Consider the following 21,923-nt stretch of genomic DNA (forward strand, 5'->3'; position numbering starts at 1 on the left):
AAACTGATAGTTTAGCTGGAAAAAAATATTTTCCATCCCAATAGTACGCCGGCTGCGCTCGATTCGGATATAGTGACGTCACGCGGCCCTGCGTACGTTGACTTTTAGCGGCAAAAACGGCCTATGTTTATTACTTAATATCTTCGTAAGTAATGGTCCGATTTGGATAATTCAAAAAGATATATCTTTCTTATGTCTTAAAGATTAACGTAGATACTAGTTTTATTGAATTTTCTACAACAGTACTGATCCTCATTGCTGCTCAAGTAGCTATTGCGCAGTGCTCCAGAATCTCTGCCCTCCAGAATCTCTGCTCTTCAGAATCTCTGCTCTTCAGAATCCCTGCTCCATCACCAAGGTAAAAATCATGTAAGTTTTTTTATTTATTTACTTTGTTTCTTTTTCTTTGCAATTCTTGGAGTCACCCCAACTTTATCATCTAGCAGATAACCATCCATCCGTCCACCTTCAGCTGGTCCGCTGATGAGACTTCGATTACTACATAGAATTTTACTTTATCTTTACAGGTCCGACTCCGAGATCGAATCCGTGTTCGGAGACAGCGCTGCTGCCTCCAGTTCTCGCAAATATACGCCGAAGAGGAAGACGCCAGTCAAATCAAGGTACAGTGCATTCAGGTTCATTCAGCTAACATAATTTTATTCCTAGTGCATCATCATTGATCTTTAACGCTCTCATCACACGTAAGTAAACACTTTGGGATGAGAAAAGTTTAAGATCATAGATGCGCAGGCATCCCGTCAGTTTACTGAATCATTATATTTGTCCCTACAGATCCGACTCCGAGTGTGAGGCTGAGCCGCAAGTACCGAAAAAGAAACGTGTCTCTAAACCCCGGTAAGTGGATGTTCCAACTATGTGCGTATGAGTATGTGTATGTTGATTGAAAATCTCGGTAAGTGGTTCGTTTCACGAATGCGTGTAAGTGTGTGTGAATGTATGAGCGTGTTGAGTGAACTCTGAAATCTAATTAGTGGATGGTTCAGTGCTATGTAAGCAAACAATGTATGTGTATGTATGTTAAGTATGTGTGTAGTTATATGTTTATTAAAATCTCGGTAAGTGGTTGGTATCATAAATGCGTGTGTGTGTGTGTGTCTGTGTGTCTGTGTGAGCGTGTTGAGTGAACTCTAAAATCTAGGTAAGTGGATAGTTCAGTGGTATGTAAGCGAAGATATGTGTGTATACATGTTGATTGAATGCTTTTGTCTTTAGATACTGTGTTACAAATGAAGATGAATGATTTCCAAGTACCTACAGGCTTTTAAACAACGCTATTTATTATAGCACCTGTACTTGAAAGAGTGTTTCTGCGAGTCAAGTATTAATAATATTAATTTTTAATTTCAGAGCTTCGTCAAAGAGATCTAAAGATCTCTTCGGATTGCTATCCGACGAGGACGAGACGCTAGCGGTCGAGAACTCCCAACGTCGGGGTTCCGCGGCTCACCAGCAGCTGGACAGCAGCCTGACGACCAAGGTCGCCAACGGCTCCGTGCGGCGCACCGCTCCGCTCGACGGCCACCTACTACGTAGAGGTGCGCGCCTACACCACCAGCGACGCGCTCAAGGTGTTGCCCGCGGAGCGCTACAAGAAGGCGCTGCTCACCGCGAAGGTCCAGCTGAACACCGGCACATCGGAGTGGCAAGATCTTCAGAAGTTTATGAAGAGTCTGAAGAAATTATTTGAATTTTGAAGATCGAGAGCCTGTATTTTATAGTAATAAAGTCAATATTAAATAATAAATATTTATTTTAGTTTATAGTAAATAGTAAATAATAAAAATTATTTTAGTTAATAATAAATTGTATTCTTTGAATTTCCTAATTCCTTCTAGTTTTGTAAGTATAGTCGACCACATATCAAGTTAGACATAGAAAATACAATAACAACACAACAGGTAACTGGTATTCAGGGTACAATACAAGGTATAGGTAGGTACGTTTGATTTTTGGTACAAAGGTAGGTACCTAACTAAGGTTTGTTGTTTAGAGAGGTAACAGGTAAGTCTGTTAAAGAACACGGCAAAGTGCGCGTGAAGTCGTTACACTTGGTATGTGGTAGATCTATACATACTGACTTTTTAGAAGTATTAGGATTTCAAAGTAATTTTCCTAGTTTTTAGTATTAGTTATTTTATATTTTAATAAGTAGGTAACTAACCTTAAAGAAATTTATTTCAGCATAAAGTAAAGTATATAAAAACCATGCCTTTTTGTACGGCTTGTTCAGCACGTGTAGACAATACGCATTGGGTAGGGCATTTGCGGAGTAACGCGCATAAGAACAAATGCGCAGCTCCGGTAGAGGACGGTGTAGTTAAGATCTCCTCTGCCTTCAGAGGCCGTATCGCTTCGTATAGGATACTAGCGAACGCGGGAAACGAGTCAACTTTACCGGAGATATTCTTAAATAGTATACGTTCTAAGTTGCTCGTTCTCATAGAAAAATCTTTAAAGCAATACATTAGTTTAAAAATTAATTTAGAGTATTTTGGTAATTTTATTTTGTTAAAAAGCGATACGCAAGATATAAAATCATTCGCGACTAAGAATATGATTATTCATCGCAACTTTAATTACGACCAAGTATTTAACTCCGTCGTCCGTACATTGTGTAAAAAAGTCGAAGAGTTTCAGGATCGTGACAGTGGCTGGGGATTTTTAAATAACATATATGTTGAAATCAATATTAACAAGTTTGATCCGTTAAGTGGAGCAGGTTCAACCTATGTGGATTTACCACTTCATTTAAAAAGGAAAAAAGCTTGTATCAACGTTAAAAACGCTGATAACTTTTGCTTTTTGTGGAGCATCGTTGCAGCGCTTTATCCAGCTAAACGCAATACTGATCGTACAGCTTCGTACCCTCCTTTTGAAGACGTGTTAAACGTGCATGGGTTAAACTTTCCTGTCACTTTTACAGATATTAAAACATTTGAAAATAATAATAGATTTTTAAGCATCAATGTATATTCCGTAAAGAATAAGCGCATTGTGGGGCCAATTTATAGATCAGAATTTAAAAGGAAAACTAGGATTAATTTATTACTTCTTGAAAATGGAAACAAATCACACTATGTTTTGATAAAGAATTTGTCACGTCTTGTACGAGCTCAAATAACAAAACACCATAATAAGATATACTTCTGTGACGATTGTTTACTTTTCTTTGCATCTGAAGAAAAACTTGATGGTCACGTTTGTAGCGGCGTAACCACTGTGCTACCGGAACAAGGTAGTTATCTTAATTTTAAAAATTTTAATCGGAAACAAGATATTCCTTTCGTTGTGTATGCTGATTTTGAAACTCTTCTTAAACCGTTAGCAACTTGTGAACCGAGTCCCTCTTGTAGTTTTACTTTAAATCAAAAACAACACATTCCAGCGGCGTTTGCTTATAACGTAGTGTGCTCGTTTGACGAAAATCTTAATAGTTTTGTTTCGTATCGCGGACTTGACTGTGTCCATAAATTTCTGAAAAGTCTTTACAAAGATATAGAAAAGATTTATGACATTTTGAGTGTCGATGTGCCAATGGTGTTCGATGAAAACGATGCTAAAATACATGCTGAAGCTGATGTGTGTCACATTTGTAATGGTTTAATACTGTTTGATAAAGTAAGGGACCACTGTCACTTGACAGGCCGCTACCGGGGTGCCGCTCACCAACACTGTAATTTACAGTACAGCCTGCCTAAATTAATTCCCGTCTTTTTTCATAACCTAGCGGGCTATGACTGTCATCTATTCATTAAAGAATTGGCTGAAAGTTCGGGTCCCATAAAAGTAATACCGAAGAACAAAGAGAATTACATTTCTTTTACAAAATGTTTAAAGATGTCTGATAGTAAATTTGCCCAAATAAGATTTGTAGACTCTTTTAAGTTTTTAGGGACAAGTTTAGAAAAATTGGGAAACGGTCTACACAAATCCGATTTTGTTCACTTAAAACGTTGTTTTACCGAAGATAGAGAATTTGAATTATTAACCCGTAAGGGTGTTTATCCTTACGATTATATGAAATCTTGGAAATCGTATTCTAAGAAACATCTGCCCTCTAAGGAAAGTTTTTATAATACTTTGACTGATGAGGGCATTAGCGATGAAGATTACATGCACGCGAAATTGGTCTGGAATACTTTTAATATTTCTAATTTGGGAGAATATACTGATCTTTATCTTAAAACCGATGTTTATTTGTTGACAGATATCTTTGAAAATTTTAGAGCGGTATGTAAAAGAAATTATCATCTAGATCCAGCTTTTTACCTAACAGCACCAAGTTTATCATTTGACGCGATGTTATTGAAAACGGGCGTAGAGTTGGAGCTACTGTCTGACTTAGAAATTATACGCCTCGTACAGAAAGGCGTGCGGGGTGGGATTTGTCTTTGTTCTACCAGGCTAGCTAGCGCGAACAACATTTACATGGATAATTACGATGAAACTAAACCAGATTCTTTTCTCTTATACATCGACTGTAATAATCTATACGGTTACAGCATGTGTCAGTCCTTGCCAGTAGCTAATTTTAAATTTCTTGAACAACACGAAATTGATAGATTACATAATACAAACGTTTCAGACGATGCAGAATATGGATTTATACTAGAAGTTGATTTGTTGTACCCCGAAGAGTTGCACTGTACTCATAACGACTATCCATTTTGCGCGGAGAAATTTATACCTCCAGGAGGTACAACTTCTAAATTAGTGCCGAATTTATACTCAAAATACAATTATGTAATTCATTACGTACATTTAAAAACGTGTTTAAATCATGGTTTGATTTTGAAAAAAATACATCGGGTAGTTACATTCAAGCAAAGTAAATTTTTAGCGGAATATATTAATCTTAACACCGAATTGAGAAAGAAAGCAGAAACACCATTTCAACAAGACTTATTTAAGCTCATGAATAATTCTGTCTTTGGAAAAACCTTAGAAGATACTGAGCGTAGAGTAAACGTAAAATTAGTGAATCAATGGCAGGACGATACCAATCGAACGAATCGATCTATCTCTGCGGCAAAGTTAATTTCACGACCAAATTTTCACAGCGCTACCATTTTTACTGAAAACTTAGTAGCCGTTCAAATGAAACCGGAAAGAATTATACTCGACAAGCCGATTTACGTAGGTTTTGCTGTTTTAGAGCTTTCAAAAAGCCATATGTACCAGTTTCATTACTCTGTCATAAAGCCTCACTACGGACATAAAGTGCAATTATGTTACACGGACACTGATAGTTTTATCTATGAAATACAGACTAAAGATGTATACAGAGACATAAAACAAAATTTCTTGCGATATTTCGACACCAGTAATTACGCTTCGCAAAACCAGCACGATCTTCCGATTATGAACAAAAAAGTACCGGGTTTGTTCAAAGATGAACTTGGCGGACGTATTATGACTGAATTTGTAGGGCTAAGATCAAAACTGTACTGCATTAAAACTGAAACTGATGTAATCAAAAAGGCAAAAGGCATTAGAAAGAATGTTATCAAACATTTGAACGCATCCGATTACAATGACGTATTACTCAATGATAAAATAGTGCGCAGAAAAAATATTCTGTTTAAATGTATTAAGCATAATATTTTCACCCAGACAGTTAATAAAATTGCTTTATCAAATGCTGATGACAAACGTTTCATAATGCCCGACAAAGTTTCCACAAAGGCATGGGGTCATAGTTCCTTAATTTAATGCTTTACATTATGCTGAAATATATTATAATAATCATTTAGGCTAAACTAACTATAGGTGTAAGGTTAATTTTAATTTATTTCATAAATATTGTAATTATTTATAAGTTAATAGAAATAAACATTTAATAATTTACACAATTTATGGTTTTATTTAAACTCATAAAAATCGTCAAATAAGCGTAATCACGCAATATTGTAATTTGCAATACGCTGATACAATACATCCGTTCAGTTTTGCAAATTCAGCGATTTCGTAATAAAGTATCTGTACTAAACATAATTTTTAATAAATATTTCAACACCACGAGAGCTCATTCACTCCATATTATTCCACACCTCCAGACAAGCGAGAGAATACATTTTCGGTAAGTATACAATTTCTAAGGTTTATTGGTATAGGTATTATTGTATTATAATACGAACACTAACAATTGTTTTACTTTTCAGATCATGGAAAACTCTGATGACACCAACATCATGCTGTCCCAGTACACCTATGATTCCTGGGAAGGGCTCACTCAAGCCTGTCAGGAACTAATGGACAGGCCTGAGACGACCGAGCCCCAAGCCTTGCGGGAAAAGAAGGTTTGGCGGAAGGCTGAGGCCAAGAAAAAGCAACGTAGTTCTGCAAAGTCCTACGTTATCAACAGGGAACGCTCGAGAGGCATTCGGCTCATACAAATACGGGTGAGTGACCTAACCAGCGAGCCTTCCTGTTCGACGGCGCGGGACCCGGAGCACAGTGACAGTGAGGACAATGTGGTGCTGAGTGCGCAGTATGTGGTGACAGAACACAATGACGAAATAATGGATATGACTGATAGTGTTATAAGAAAAATTTCAAAAAAGTTGTGTAGTGATAATCTTTAGTTTTAAGTGTAAATATGTACTTAGGTTAGATAATAGTTTTTGAAAGTAGAAATCTAGAAACTAAACGTGTTTATTTTTTCACCACCTCAAATAGGAAACAATTACTTTTACTATTTAGACTTAATTATTTTTTACTTGAAGGATCGATAAATTAAAGACGGTAATGCCTTTTAATAAGTATAGTTTATTTAAAAATCATAAATTAACTTTATTTTCAACACACCATTTCTTTATGCATACTACATTTTTTAATGCACAAATTTTCTTATGATAAATACAATTATATAATGCAGTATTATCTGAACAATACATTTTATAAAGAGTATTTAAGTTAGGAGCACTTAAATAACTTATATCTAAAATATTATTTTCTTTTCCACATAGATCCTGCACCCAATTGATCTTTTCGTCTCCTTTTACAAAAATCTTTTTATCTTTTAAGTAAGGTTTAATAATTCTTTGAAATTCTCTATAGTCTACATATCCTTCACTCCAGCGGTAGCCTCTGTTTCTTTCGATCCAGCGAACCTGCTTTTTCTCTTCAGCGGTTAATGAATTGAACGGATATGGTGGTTTTACCAAAAATATGTAAGTATGCTCTTGGGTAGCCATAGCAAGTTCTTTAACTATAAATTCATTAACACTATTTTTGAACCCTTGAATATCCACAATTGCTGTGTTGATATTCATGATAATTTCTTCACTATATTGCTCAAAGGTTTGTACTCAAATATACAATCGTTTAAAATCAAACAGTAAGCAGCGGTCTGATCGGGCATTTCTTGATCTGTTTCGATTTCAACTCTTACATCGATCGATCCTTTCAAAGTTTCGTGTTGCCTCGAACAGTCGATAACAAATAAGGGAGCCACGTCTCTGAATTCCTTCAAGCTCATCAACGGCTCTGGTCGACGTCCGTGATACGACTGTTGAAATCTTGTGTACTGCTCATATAATAAAGTAATCTTGTCTTCGGAAAAACTAACATTTAGTCCTTCGTATGGGTAATATGACGAATTTAGAAAGACTCTTACATCACGTACATGACAGTGGTCAAACTCAGCCATTGACGAGTGAGCGTTATGTTTGCGGTTAGTTTGTAACGCGATTACAACAAATCGTGGTTTCTCTATTTGCGATGAAGTTTTAATAGACCACGTATGTTTACGAGTTTTAGGTAGTAGTGGATATTCATATAGGTCCCAATTACGATATGCTAATGGAATAGGTCGATCTTTTTCTAAATGTTTTAATAGATTAATTCTTTCTCTATCTGATACTTTAATATGTGGAACTCGCCAAACTATTTTATTAATTATAATGTCATCTACTATTTCACCTGTATTAAGTTTGATTGCATTGAGATTAGTATTGCTTCTCAGCAATACTAACTCGTGTTTACAGTTAATGATAATTTTATCATAATCTTCTGCAAATCCTAATATCTTGTTTAGCGGAATAGATGCGGAAAATGATCCACCAGCTGCATTGTTTGTGCCCGTGGGCGACCAACCCCAAACTTTTGCACACTTAGACTCATTATCATTTAAGGATAGATAAGATTTTATTGTCGTCGTAATACCTGCATTCTTAACTTTATCTATTTCTACCCCATTTAGTTCGTATCGTATGTCTTGAAATAGAAACAACGCTGGATTATTGACAAAATGTACATTTGATACTTTTTCTTTAGTCGTGCTATTATAGACGTTCACTTTACCCTCGATGTATAAACTACTGAGTGAAGGCAGCACGTACAGGTCCTGTTGATTGATAGGTATCCGTATTTCATCGTTCTTGTTGAAACTGGTTACGTATGGTTTGTATGAATGGTATTCAAAACTTTCAATACTATTATCGTATGGTGTTTTTTGAGATATATTTAAAATATTCATTTTATTAAACCAACTAGCTTAAGAAATGCTTTATTATTCTTGGTTAGCTTCTTTTTTACTTGAAGGGATGTGTCTTTATGAAGCGTTCTTTTAGAACTGACTTGAGTACTCGAGGTGATTGGGTTTTTATTGAAATTCAACATTTTTTTCTGAAGTGTAAGTACAGTTGAACTTCTTCTCCACGTAAATTTATTTCTTTATTTTCAGCGTCCAACAATCTTATGTTAATAGCACTTATGGAATCTTTGTTAACAGGAAAATATATTAAGTTTTTAGGTATTTCAATTATTCGATAACCAGGTGGTACATTAGGTACAAACTCGTAAATAATATGACTTGCTTTCCCATTTACAAAAGAACCACTAACTACATCGCATTCGATCCGCACGATGGTTGTTGATACAATGCTGACGGGATACTCAGACTCAGTACTTATATTAGCATTTATCGTCCCCATACCAAATCCTAATATTTTACCAATTGATTCTTTCTTATTGAAGTGAACATCTTTGGAACAACATATATTTGTCTTCAAGGTATTGTTGTTGCAGGTTAGTTTTAATACGGTGTTCTTTATGTTACTTTTTAAATAATCACATATATCCTGAAGCTCGTAAGACCCTTCAGGAATTTTAATGACTTCGCTATCACCATAATAAAATTTATTGTTTCTTTCATCTATGTTAGGAATAGAATTGAAAGTTGAAAAATATATAAGACCGCATTCGTAGTCTCCTCGTAATTCCAACGTTGGTGAATAGTTTGTAATTAAACAGGCTCCTACCCCGGTTATGGACACAGTGAAAGACATTTTTATACTGACAATTTTATTTATTACATTTGTTATATAAATGCTTTATCCAATAGTTTCTTAAAAATTTTAGACATAAGTGACCACAGTTTGTGGTTCCAAACCTTTGATGTTGTACATAATTATAGTTTATTGGTAAGTTATGTAAATACTTAACTAATTCCAACGGCGGTTTTAAATTTCCAAAACTATCATAATATTCTGCGTAATCGTTTTGCTTTACAAAGGCTACCCAATGCGTTCCAGGATTTTTGCTGCTATCCAAATTTAGTATACCACACTCAATCTTTTTGGCCTTCAAAGGTAATTTATCTCTCATAAATACACCGCGAAAGAATGGTATATCACTAGCGTGTTCTAATATATCAAAATTTGTGAGAGCACGTCTGGGTAGCCGTTTGATTAGTTTTTTGAAGGATTTAAGTATAAACCAGCTCCTTTTTTATGCGGTTTTATATACAATCCTTTTCCAAGAGCTACCGCTTCCATCATTCTATTATGACGTTCAGACTCCTGAAGACTCTTCTGTGCAGCTTTAGAATCATTAACAGCTTTCGCAATACCTGCTGCACCTCCCGCTAGAGAACCCAAGGCTGATAATCCCGCAAATATGGGAATGAGAGGTAAGAGTCCGCCATATTTCCTTTTTTATTTGAAAATAGTTTTTTTGCAGCAGCATATGCATATTGTATAGTAGAATGTTTGTCCTTCGATTTTAGTTTTTTAATTTGTGTTCGTATTTTTTTAATACCCGACATAAATGATTTTACACCAGAGCCCGCCCTAATTTTAGCCTTCATAGCATTTTTTACTATCCACGATGCTATCTTTTCTCCGGTTCTGGCATCCTTCGATTTCATTCTCTTCTTAGCCATGTTTAAAAGTTCTACGTCAGCGTTGTGTCGAACACTAGAATCTTTATTGTTGTAAGCAATATCGTGATACATGCAAGCTTCATCCAATTTGTTTACTCCTCTTTCGCCTCTAAGTAGCCGTTTCTGAAGTTTTGTTCCAGGACCACAAAATTGATATCCAGGTAAATGTAACTCGAACGGTAAATTATCTATCAAAGTATTAATAATACCACTGCCTTCCTTCATCGATAAGCACAGAGTGATATGAGATAATAATTATCATCAGGTTTTATATACCTAGACTACTAATTCACTTTTGTCCACCCAGCTGTTCTCCTCATCACTTAAACCTAACCATTTTACCAATAGCTTATTTCCTTTCTTTTTTATTACCTTTTCAATGAGATAAATATCTGGAAACTTGGTTTTCTGTAATTCAAATCCGTAAAAAGAACCCAGAATATTTAGATTGTGTTTGTCTTCTATTTGATAAGTTTGAGGATTGGTTTTATTTACTTTAATAATGCGAAATATTTCGGTAGACCAATTAGGGGTATAACCTTTATAAAAATCTCCTTTGAATTTACTTATACGAACATAATCACCGACTTGAAACGATGACCTTTGACGTACATTCCGCTTTTGGGATTTAACAATGTTACACCTGACTAATGTCTCATTATTATTGTTAACATCAACCGGCTTGAATTTCGTGATTCGATGTAAAGTATTGTTATAGTAATGCACAGCTGAATTTAAATTATTATGGAACCATTCATATCGTCCGCACAAACTAAACATCTTGTAAAGGTGTGATTTTAAAGTTCTTATTACTCGTTCTACAATAGAAGCTTTTTTAACAGAGTATGTGGAATAATGATTTACGCCATGTTTTTTCATTAACTGCTTAAAAGAAGTATTATAAAACTCTGTCCCCAGGTCTGTTTGCAAGTTTGTAGGCTTTCTTGTCGATTTAGATAATATATTTTGCATTGCACTCGTAACACAATTTTTTGATTTGGATTTCAAAGGTCTAACCCATACATATTTTGAAAAAGCGTCAATAACTACTAAAACATATTTATATCCTTTATTAAATGACGAATATTTCTGTAAATCAATAAGATCAGCTTGCCATAAGTCGTCTATTCCTTTTATAATCGTGTGTCTACGAAAGAAATTTCTTCGTGCTGCTTTGTGAATCTCGTTTACTATATCTTGTTTACTCATTCTTATCAGGTTTAGCTCCAACCATGACATCAATTTCTTGTTTTGTGTAATACAATGTACTTAAATGGTTAGTAGTCAGTTTTTCCAAATTGTTTAAGTACTTTTTGACATTATTTTGTATTGTTTTCATTTCATTTTTCAGTTCTTGAACACACTTATCAACATAATCTTTATTCACAGCTTCATCGCTTTTTTCAGGAGATTGTACACCCAGTATAATCTTGATGATTTTAAATCAAAATCACCAGAATTTGTTCTTACTAATGTATCGGTAAGAATGTCAGTAAATTCAGTTAGTCGTAAACGCTTATGAACGTGATGCCCGAATTTATCAATATTCATTGCCGTCTTGTCGGCTTCTGCAATGTAATGGTACTGCTCAATTTTCCTAAGGGAAGCTTATTATATTTGATGTCTTTTATGATACCAGCTTCGTGCAACTCTTCGATAATTGCATAAATTTCATTATGTACTCCAGTGTTACCAGCAGCCCATGATCCAAGTAGCAGTTTCAATCGTTCTACTAACTCATTTGGATCGTTTCAGTAAACTAAATCAGTATCCGTCTTCACTTTTTTTAGAATATCAATACCTTCTCCCTGATGAAGACTTTCTACACTACTTGTATGATTTCTTGAGAACTTAAATAGTGGTTTAATCACTCGCATATATTTTAATCCCTTGTTACTATTGATTGGTTTTGTTGGGTCGAAATTACGTTTATGTGCATTGGTATCGATAAGTAATAATTTATAATGTTGTAAGTCTTCCTGCGTAATAACATCTAAATCTGGTGTCTTGTTATACAATAATTGTTTTAAGCCTGGAGTTTTTTTCAAGGTTCGGTTTCCAATTTTCAGAATCCTATCGTCGTCATAAACACGGGTATTGCCTAGCAAAAGTTTTTTATTAACATGTCTTACACCGTAAGGTACATCTTTCATTGCTTCAGACGATACAGACCATGATAATGAATCGTTGGCAACACTTGGAGAAGACTGCAGAGATTTGAATGAGTTTTCGTGAACATCTTGAACATCAGATGGTAACGAAACGAGGGTTTCGTTAGGTGTTTTGCGATCATCATCATCTGAGACTGCTTCACTATCAATAGGTTCTTCGTAATCTCCAATAGACGTATTTGATGACTCGCTTTCACTGTATTTAGCTCTTTTTACTGTTTCAGTTTGCCTTGATTCATCATTTATTTGACGTTTTTTGTCTGATTCACTGGTTAACAACTTCAGTGGGTTAACGATAGGTTTAAATATAGTTTCTAATGCCATATCATTTTCATTTCTGAAATCTTTTATCATTTCTACTTTTCTTTTCACAGCCGCTGCAGATTTAACAATTTGCTCCTTGAGGTTTCGTTTCATTGTAAAGGATTCCACTCAGTTTGGCTTCCCTGGTGTGATTAATTCGTAAGTAACTCAACAGCTACTTTTATAAAAACTTAGTCCACTACTATGAACGTATCAAACTTCATTCTATAACAACCGTTGTTACGTTCACAGTCCTTATTAATAATAACATAATTATACGGCTTACTCCAAACAGTAGAACACATTTCACGGAACTGAGACCACGTCATGTCAGACCCTACATGTTCTTCGTAAACGTGTTTTAGATTAATGTCGTCTTGCTTAAACAATATTATAAGGTTCGCATTATCTCTTACAAGTTGTTTGGGTATTTTAGTGTAAGTTTGATTGATATAAAAACAATCAATATTCTTATGTCGACCCATCGCAAAATAGTCACGTATATTGTTTTGATTTTCACAAGCAACATCGTCAAATATAATAATAGAGTTAGGCAAAGCCTCTTGTGGACTTAGAACTTCACTATTATGGTTATACTTGTTATAGGTAGTGCCAGCAACGTTTTCTAATACCTTTTCTAAAAAAACGTATTTAGGTTGATATAATGACTTTGAATACACATACAAGTTGCGAAAACGCGGTCCCTTCTGGTGTAGCAGCAGGCTGATAACTAAGTTGGTCTTCCCGCAGTTCGAGGGACCGCAAACAATACTACGTATAGTATTTGGCAACAAGTTTCCATGACGCTTAACCATGTTCGGTGATGTTGGGCAGATACATTCTAATTTCAGAGATTCTTTTTGTTTAAGAAATTTCATATCAGATTTGAACTTGACCGCTGTGGTTGATGTATTACAACTAAATGACGATAATTCTGTCGTTCGATTAAATTAAAAGCTCAAAAATATTTCCTTATGGAATTGGGCCGTTCTAGATCATCTGGAGCGAGCAGCGCTAGCTGCGACGAGCGACGGATGATCTAGAATGCCCAATTCCATACTACTTACAGCGTTTATTAACTTTGTTCAGTTTATCATGATTTATCTAAAAATCAATGTAAATAATTATTATGATTATCATTGTTCAACATTTTAACTCGATCCGATTTTTATTTTCAATTTAACTTTTAACACGTCTGTAACGTTTTATTTACAACTAGCGGCCGCCCGCGACTTCGTACGCGTGGATCCCGTTTTACCCCCTTCATCTATCTTACGCGGTTTAGATTTTTTCATAAAAATGTTTTTTCCCGCTAATTCCCGTTCCCGTGGGAATTTTGCAATATCCTGTTGTAACTAAGCTTTAAGTTTACTAAGATACCTGCATGCCAAATTTCAAGCGTCTAAATTAAGCAGTTTAGATTTTTTCATACAAATGTTTTTTTCCCGCTAACTCCCGATCCCGTGGGAATTTTGCAATATCGTGTTGTAACTAAGCTTTAAGTTTACTAAGATACCTGCATGGCAAATTTCAAGCGTCTAACTTGAGCGGTTTAGATTTTTTCATACAAATGTTTTTTCCCGCTCACTCCCGTTCCCGTGAGAGTTTTGCAATATCCTGTTGTAACTAAGCTTTAAATTTACTAAGGTACCTGCATGCCAAATTTCAAGCGTCTAACTTAAGCGGTTTAGATTTTTCATACAAAAGGATTTTCCCGCTAATTCCCGTTCCCGTGGGAATTCCTAAGTATCCTATAACCTGCCCAGGAGTACGAAGAATAATTGTACCAAATTTCGTTAAAATCCGTCGAGTAGTTTTTGTTTCTATAAGGAACATACAGACAGACAGACAGACAGACAGACAGACAGACAGACAAAAATTTTACTGATTTTGAAAATATATTTCATGTACAGAATTGACCTCTCTACAGATTTATTATAAGTATAGATAATAGATTTATAATTTCGACTTTAACAGTATTTTGTTTTTACTAATAAATAAAGAGTACTTAAATCACGACAATTAAAGCTAGAAGACCAATGCCTGTAAATTCTTTAACACTTTATATTTTATTTGTTAATTTCAAATTTTTCGAGATAATATTTAATTTTGTTTCATATAATAATTATCATCAGAATTAGATAGTACCCTTGAAATTAAATTAAATTTTCATTTTGATTAAATTCATAACTACAGTTTATATTACATAGTTTTCATTTACTGTATCACTTTCTTTTAAATACATAATAGGACATTTAAATTATTAACATCATTTACGAGCCCGTACCGTACTATTGTTAAAGTATTTTTCAGAGAAAAAATCAGCATATTATTTCGAATAAAACATAAATTTTATTAAAGAAAACTTATTTGTAATAATAAAAAGTATTCCATAACTTGAATACTTATTTAGACTTATATTCAGAAACTTTAATAGTAACTTTCTTATTAATTTGATTGACAGTATTAATATTTCGCATAAAATATTTTTTGAGACTTATCTTGCAACGCATTTTAAGTACATAGTAAATTGCAATGTATGTTTTAGAGGATTTTCGATTTTATAATTAATTGTATATTCACATAGTTCACAACTTCAGATAGTCGTATTGCGCAATAATTGCATTACCTACTTACAAGACTGCACGTGTAACCGCATCAGCATTTTTGGTTAGCGACGTTCATCAGAAAGTAATATGAAGCTATACCTTAGTGGGAAAGCAATGAATAACAATATTGTAACATAATAACTTGTTTGCCTGACATCATTTTATCAGTTCTTTAGAATTAGTTGTTTAATGAAATCTTAAACGTTAACATATTTGGAACAAGCTAAATACGTACAATGATTTTGTTTGATAGTTATCAAGTTTTGTTTTATAGTGGGTTCCTAATACTACAGAAAGATTTACTTTGAAAACTTTTGATGAGATAGATGGATTTATTTTTTGTATTACGAGAGAGAAATTAGTAATCAGATTTTGAATAGTTTTGGTAGATTGAAAGTACGAATGTATTAAAAAGCTTTTGTAACAATAGAGTGCATTAGTTACATTCGAATGAACGATGTGGAAAAGGAATGTGAAATAAATGGATGTTAAGGATTATGTTAAGTATGTGATTGATAGATTGTTTTGATTGTAGAATGGAAAGTATTATTTTAGAAATAGGGAATACTTTAGTAGAGATATTTTGTAACACCAGTGGACCGTACAACCACAAGTAAACAAAATCATTTATGCTAAAGAATTCAAATGTTTGATTTTATTGTTTGGAATTGAATGTTTATGAAAGAGAATTAAATATGTTGTAAAGGTAATTATGGCAAAAAAAGGAGGTACAAAACGACGTCGAATCCTTCAGTTTGATCATGGTGCAAACGAGATTTCTCTGTGTAAGCTGTTGGAGGTCAAAAATACCTTAAAAGAGGACTCGTTTATATAAAATAAGGGCACAAGGTACAGTCAAGGGAATCAGATCCTTCATTTGATCATGGTGTAGACGAGTTTCTCTCCGTGAAAATAGTTGGAGATCGAGTGATCTTAAAACATGACCCTTAATAAGTCTATGCATAGCAACAAAGACTAAAATGTCTTATAAAAAGTCGACTATAAAATAAACAGACTGTACCTAAAATAAAATAAATAAAAAAGTGTTATGAATAAAAAATAGAGCTGGCCAGCCTAAATAAATAATATGTGTCCATATACCCAATAAGAGGTATATAAATAAATAAATAAAAATAGTACCTACCTAAATAAGTGAATATGCCAAGTAAGAGAGATATTATTATGCCCAAGAGGTAGGAAATATAGGAGAATGTAAGAAAGATTTATGTTTATTAAGATGTGTTTAAAAAAAAAAGTTAAGATTGTGTTGTGTATGCAAAACCTCACAGGCAAGGTTATATTATTGAGAAATATTTATCATTGTTAAATATGTAAAGTAAATGGTAAATTTATGAATATTTTAGTTTCAATTGTTTAAAAAAAATTGAAGTCATAGAACTGATGTAATAATAATTTTAACATTTGTAGAATTGATAATTTGAGAATAATATTTTGAGATAGTTTAAGAGTAATGTTATATTAAGTTACCAATATTAGGATCCCACTACACAATTTTGTTTGTTTAAAATAATACTATGAACATTACGAATACTTGATATCATGTTTACGATAGTTAAAATAAATAAAATGGTAAATGTGTCAGAAATTAAATATGAAATGCATAAAATTGTGTCTAATCTGTAGAATCTATCATTATTTTATCATGGTAAACAAGGTTATTGAAAATTTTACAAAACTGAAATGACATATTTTGTAGTATGTGTGTTTTATAAATTAAACAGTAAATAATTTTACTATCAATTATTAACATTATAATTATTTGACCCAACTACTATAATATGTAATACTTTAAGTACTTACTAGCGGCCGCCCGCGACTTCGTACGCGTGGATCCCATTTTACCCCCTTCATCTATCTTACGCGGTTTAGATTTTTTCATACAAATGTTTTTTCCCGCTAACTCCCGTTCCCGTTGGAATTTCGCAATATCCTGTTGTGACTAAGCTTTAAGTTTACTAAGAGACCTTCATGCCAAATTTCAAGCGTCTAACTTAAGCGGTTTAGATTTTTCATACAAAAGGATTTTCCCGGTAATTCCTGTTCCTGTGGGAATTTCGGGAATTATTTTCTTAGTGCACCTCTACGGTACCTAAGCTACGTCCCTTATAAATTTCAAGTGCCTACGTTTAGCCGTTTAGGCTGTGCGTGGGTATGTCAGTGAGTCAGTCATACAAAAGGAATTTCCCGCTAATTCCAGTTCCCGTGGGAATTTTGCAATATCCTGTTGTAACTAAGCTTTAAGTTTACTAAGGTACCTGCATGCCAAATTTTAAGCGTCTAACTTACGCGGTTTAGATATTTTCATACAAATGTTTTTTCCCGCTAACTCCCGTTCCCGTGAGAATTTTGCAATATCCTGTTGTAACTAAGCTTTAAATTTACTAAGGTACCTGCATGCCAAATTTCAAGCGTCTATGTTACGTGGCTTAGATTTTTTCATACAAATGTTTTTTCTCGCTAATTCCCGTTCCCGTAGGAATTTTGCAATATCCTGTTATAACTAAGCTTTAAGTTTACTAAGGTACCTGCTTGCCAAATTTCAAGCGTCTAACTTAAGCGGTTTAGATTTTTTATACAAAAGGATTTTCCCGCTAATGCCCGTTCCCGTGGGAATTCCTAAGTATCCTATAACCTGCCCAGGAGTATGAAGATTAATTGTACCAAGTTTCGTTAAAATCCGTCGAGTAGTTTTTGTTTCTATAAGGAACATACAGACAGACAGACAGACAGACAGCGATTTGCGATGTGTAATTTTTGTGTTGATATTTGAACCTTTGAAACAATTATTTTTAAAGAAAATTTTGTAGAAAACTGTAAACTGTAAAACTATGTAAAGTAAAATTTGAATGAGAATTTAAAAAGTGATGTAAATTATTTTCACATACTTTGTGTATTTCTAACATTTAATTTAAATTTAAATATTGACTGTTTTGTTAATTTGGAAGTAATGAAATCTTTTACAACATCTAAATATTTAATTAATACTGTAACATCATTAAAAATCTGTTTTTCTCTTTATGTTTGATAGTAAAAAAAATCATCCTATTCAAATATCAGTTTATGTGGAATTTTCTAAATTAGTCAACTCATTTATGTATTTCTTTTTCTCTAAAAATATGAATGTTAAAAATAAACCAAAAATATATTGTGGTCTGTAAACTTTTAGACTTTTTCATGTTCAATTACTTTTTACAAAATTATGGTTTGTAATGAAAATTATGATCATTTGAAATTAGTTTTTTTTCTCGGATTTTAATGTATTTTGATGTTTTGTTTTGAACTGTTGTAACTAAATTTAATATTTGAAAAAATATTGTAAACCAATTTTTTTCTTTTAAAAAGGGGGGAGGTGTAGTATGTATGTGTACGCGCCACCCTCACACTAACATAAATTAAGGCTTTATATTTGGTGTTGCTGCGTAAACTGACACACAATATACTCGCATCGCACAGTATAAACTACTTTCATTGACAACTCCCGGTCCCCACATTACAACAAGGTAGACAAAGAAATTGACAAATTGGTCGATTTAGGAGTTTTGAAACCAGTAGACCACTCCGAATATGCTTCTCCCATAGTGCCTATCTTAAAACATAACGGGAATGTGAGGTTATGCGCAGACTACTCAGTGAGTATAAACAAACAGTAGTTGATCAGTATCCTTTGCCTACAATTAAAGAATTATTTGCGAGGCTACATGGGGGTGTAAAATTCACTAAACTAGATTTATCTATGGCGTACAACCAATTTGTTTTAGATTAGGCTTCGCAAAACATTACTTGTATAAATACACATCGCGGTCTCTACGTATAAATATACGCGACTTGTGTTTGGTCTGTCCAGCGCACCAGCCATTTTTCAAAAAGCGATGGAAAATATTCTATCGGGGCTGGATGGTGTGCTATGTCTACTTGATGACGTATGTATCACGGGCTGTAATGAAATTCAACACTTGGAGCGCCTAGAAGCCGTCCTACAAAGGTTACAAGCCGCAGGATTAACTTTGCAAAAAGATAAATGTGTTTTTTTTTAAGGACGAGATAAGTTATCTCGGATACATAATTAATAAACAAGGTCTAAAAAAGAATCCAAACAAAGTTAAGGCCATAGTAGAAGCTCCTACACCAACCAACGTTAATCAGTTACAGTCATTCTTGGGGTTGGTAAATTATTACCGGAACTTTGTACCAAATGCATCTTCTATACTATGTCCATTGTATGACTTATTAAAAAAAAAAATTAAATGGAATTGGACATCAGAGCATAACGATTCTTTTCAAACTATAAAAAACTTACTAGCTTCAGATAAAGTTCTTGCTCATTTTAACCCAAATGCAAAGTTAATCCTGACGGTTGACGCGTCCCCTAGCGGGCTTGGTGCTATATTATCGCAAGTGGACACAGGCGGCCTGGAGAGGCCTATTTCTTTTGCCTCACGGACGTTGAACTCTGCAGAGAAGCGTTACTCACAAATTCAAAAGGAGGCAACTGCCATAATATTCGGAGTACGTAGGTTCCATCAATATTTATATGGAAAATCAGATCCGTTTGTACTCAAAACTGATCACAAACCTCTCATTTCAATTTTCGGTCCTTACCGTGGCATACCTGAAGTTACAGCTAATCGATTGCAAAGGTACGCAATGTTTCTAAGCGGCTATAATTATGTTATCGAATACATTCGTAGCGCTAACAACAGCGCAGACTACTTGTCGCGCGTGAGCTTGCCGGCGCCAGCAGCTGAGCATCCCGCACACGCAGGGGTCGATGACCCATTTTTGGAAGGCGATCGAGCTGCTTACGTAAATTTCGTAGTTGAAGGAAGCCTTCCAATTACAATTGATCAGCTGCGCAAAGAAACCGATAAAGATAAATTATTAGTAGCGGTAAGGGAATTGGTAATGAGGGGTTGGCCATCAAAAGTAAATAATCCACAACTAAAACCATTTTATTTATGTAAAACTCAACTCTCTTATGAAAACGGCTGTTTGATGAGAAGACACAAAGTTGTGATACCTCAGTCTTTGCAAGATAGAATTTTAAAGGAGTTGCATAATTCACATTTAGGGATTGTCAAAACAAAGGCGGAAGCAAGATCACGATTCTGGTTTCCAGGTATTGACAATGCCTTGGAGAAGATGATAGGGACATGTAATATTTGTATCCAGCTGCGCCCCTCTCCCCCGCGTGCTCCTTGTTCACCTTGGAAGTATCCCTCCCAACCGTTCCAAAGGGTACACCTGGATTTTCTTGGGCCCATATATGGCAATACTTACTTAGTGGCTGTGGATGCTTATTCCAAATGGGTAGAGGTTTATAATATGAACAACTTGTGCACTACAGGGGCAGTTATCGAAAAATTTATGGATTTCATGTCAAGATTCGGACAACCTCAAACATTGGTCAGTGACAATGGCACAGCGTTCACATCCTACGAATTCCAGCGGTTTTGTCAATTAAACGGTATAGTTCACATGACATCAGCAGCTTTTCACCCAGCCAGTAACGGCCAGGCAGAATCTAGTGTAAAAATTGTCAAAAAGGGTATTAAGTCATGTATGAATTCATGTAATAACATAAACACAGCAAAAAAAATGTTACTAAAATATTTGTTTGATTATAGGAATTCGGTACATTCCACCACTGGGTTTTCACCTGCCGAGTTAGTGTTTGGTCGAAGGTTAAGGTCTCGTTTGGATTTAATAAATCCCAGGGTTTCTTCGTCATCGAAACCTTCTCCCTCACCTTCATCACTGGCTAAAACTGTGGAAAATAAACAGTTTTCACAGAATAAAAGTTATGGTACTAATACCCAGACATTTGAAGTTGGAACACATGTTTTATATCAAAAATTTGTTAAAAATAACAAATTCATGTGGTATAAGGGTATAGTTATTAAGCGTATGGGTAAAGTTATGTACTTAGTTAAAGATAACGATTCTTCAAGCTGTGTTAATAAGCATAAAAATCAGTTAATGTTATATAAGGGGCGCCGCGACGAAAATCCTAGCCCAAGACGGGATCTCAACATAAATATTCAGGACCTCACATCATCATCATCATCATCACCATCACCCACAAGGATGCCAGGAACAGCGCCTGAAACCGACCACCCGGGCTTCGTCGGAGGGGACGATAGTGATGCACCTGTGTCGATGCCCGACGCAACGATGGTTCAAGCAAATTCACCTGATGATGAACAGAGAGAAGAGTCTAGGTCGGGAGAAACACATTGTACAGACACTCCAGAGCCTGTTGAATCGACCGAGTCGGCAGCATCAACAAGACCAGCAAGGCAACGCAGGCGCCCCAGGGACGATGTGTATCTTTATTATTAGTTCTAGTATTAGTCAACTAGGGGGAGGGACTGTTATGTAGTTGCCTATTAACCCCGCTAGGTGCGTGGCTGCGCATACCATTGACGGCCTGACGTTAAAATAAGCGGTCGGTAAAATAGTCACTAATGTCAGAGAATATAAGTCAGTTGCGAATAATTGGAAAAGCGCCCTCGCATTCTGGGATTACTGGCAATGAAATAGTGGACAGATTGATGAAGATAGAAAGTCCATATAGTGGCGATTCCCGGTATCCAGCGCCCCCTGTACCCATCTCAGACTATGACTCCATCT

At 34.8% G+C, this 21,923-nt stretch overlaps 1 pseudogene; it reads left to right on the forward strand.

Annotated features, from left to right (window-relative positions):
- The first annotated feature begins 281 nt into the window (after positions 1-281).
- Positions 282-21,632, forward strand: LOC135086316 (uncharacterized protein K02A2.6-like; annotated as a pseudogene).
- Positions 21,633-21,923: the final 291 nt, after the last annotated feature.

This window comes from Ostrinia nubilalis, chromosome W (assembly GCF_963855985.1).
Source record: "Ostrinia nubilalis chromosome W, ilOstNubi1.1, whole genome shotgun sequence".
NCBI lineage: Eukaryota > Metazoa > Arthropoda > Insecta > Lepidoptera > Crambidae > Ostrinia > Ostrinia nubilalis.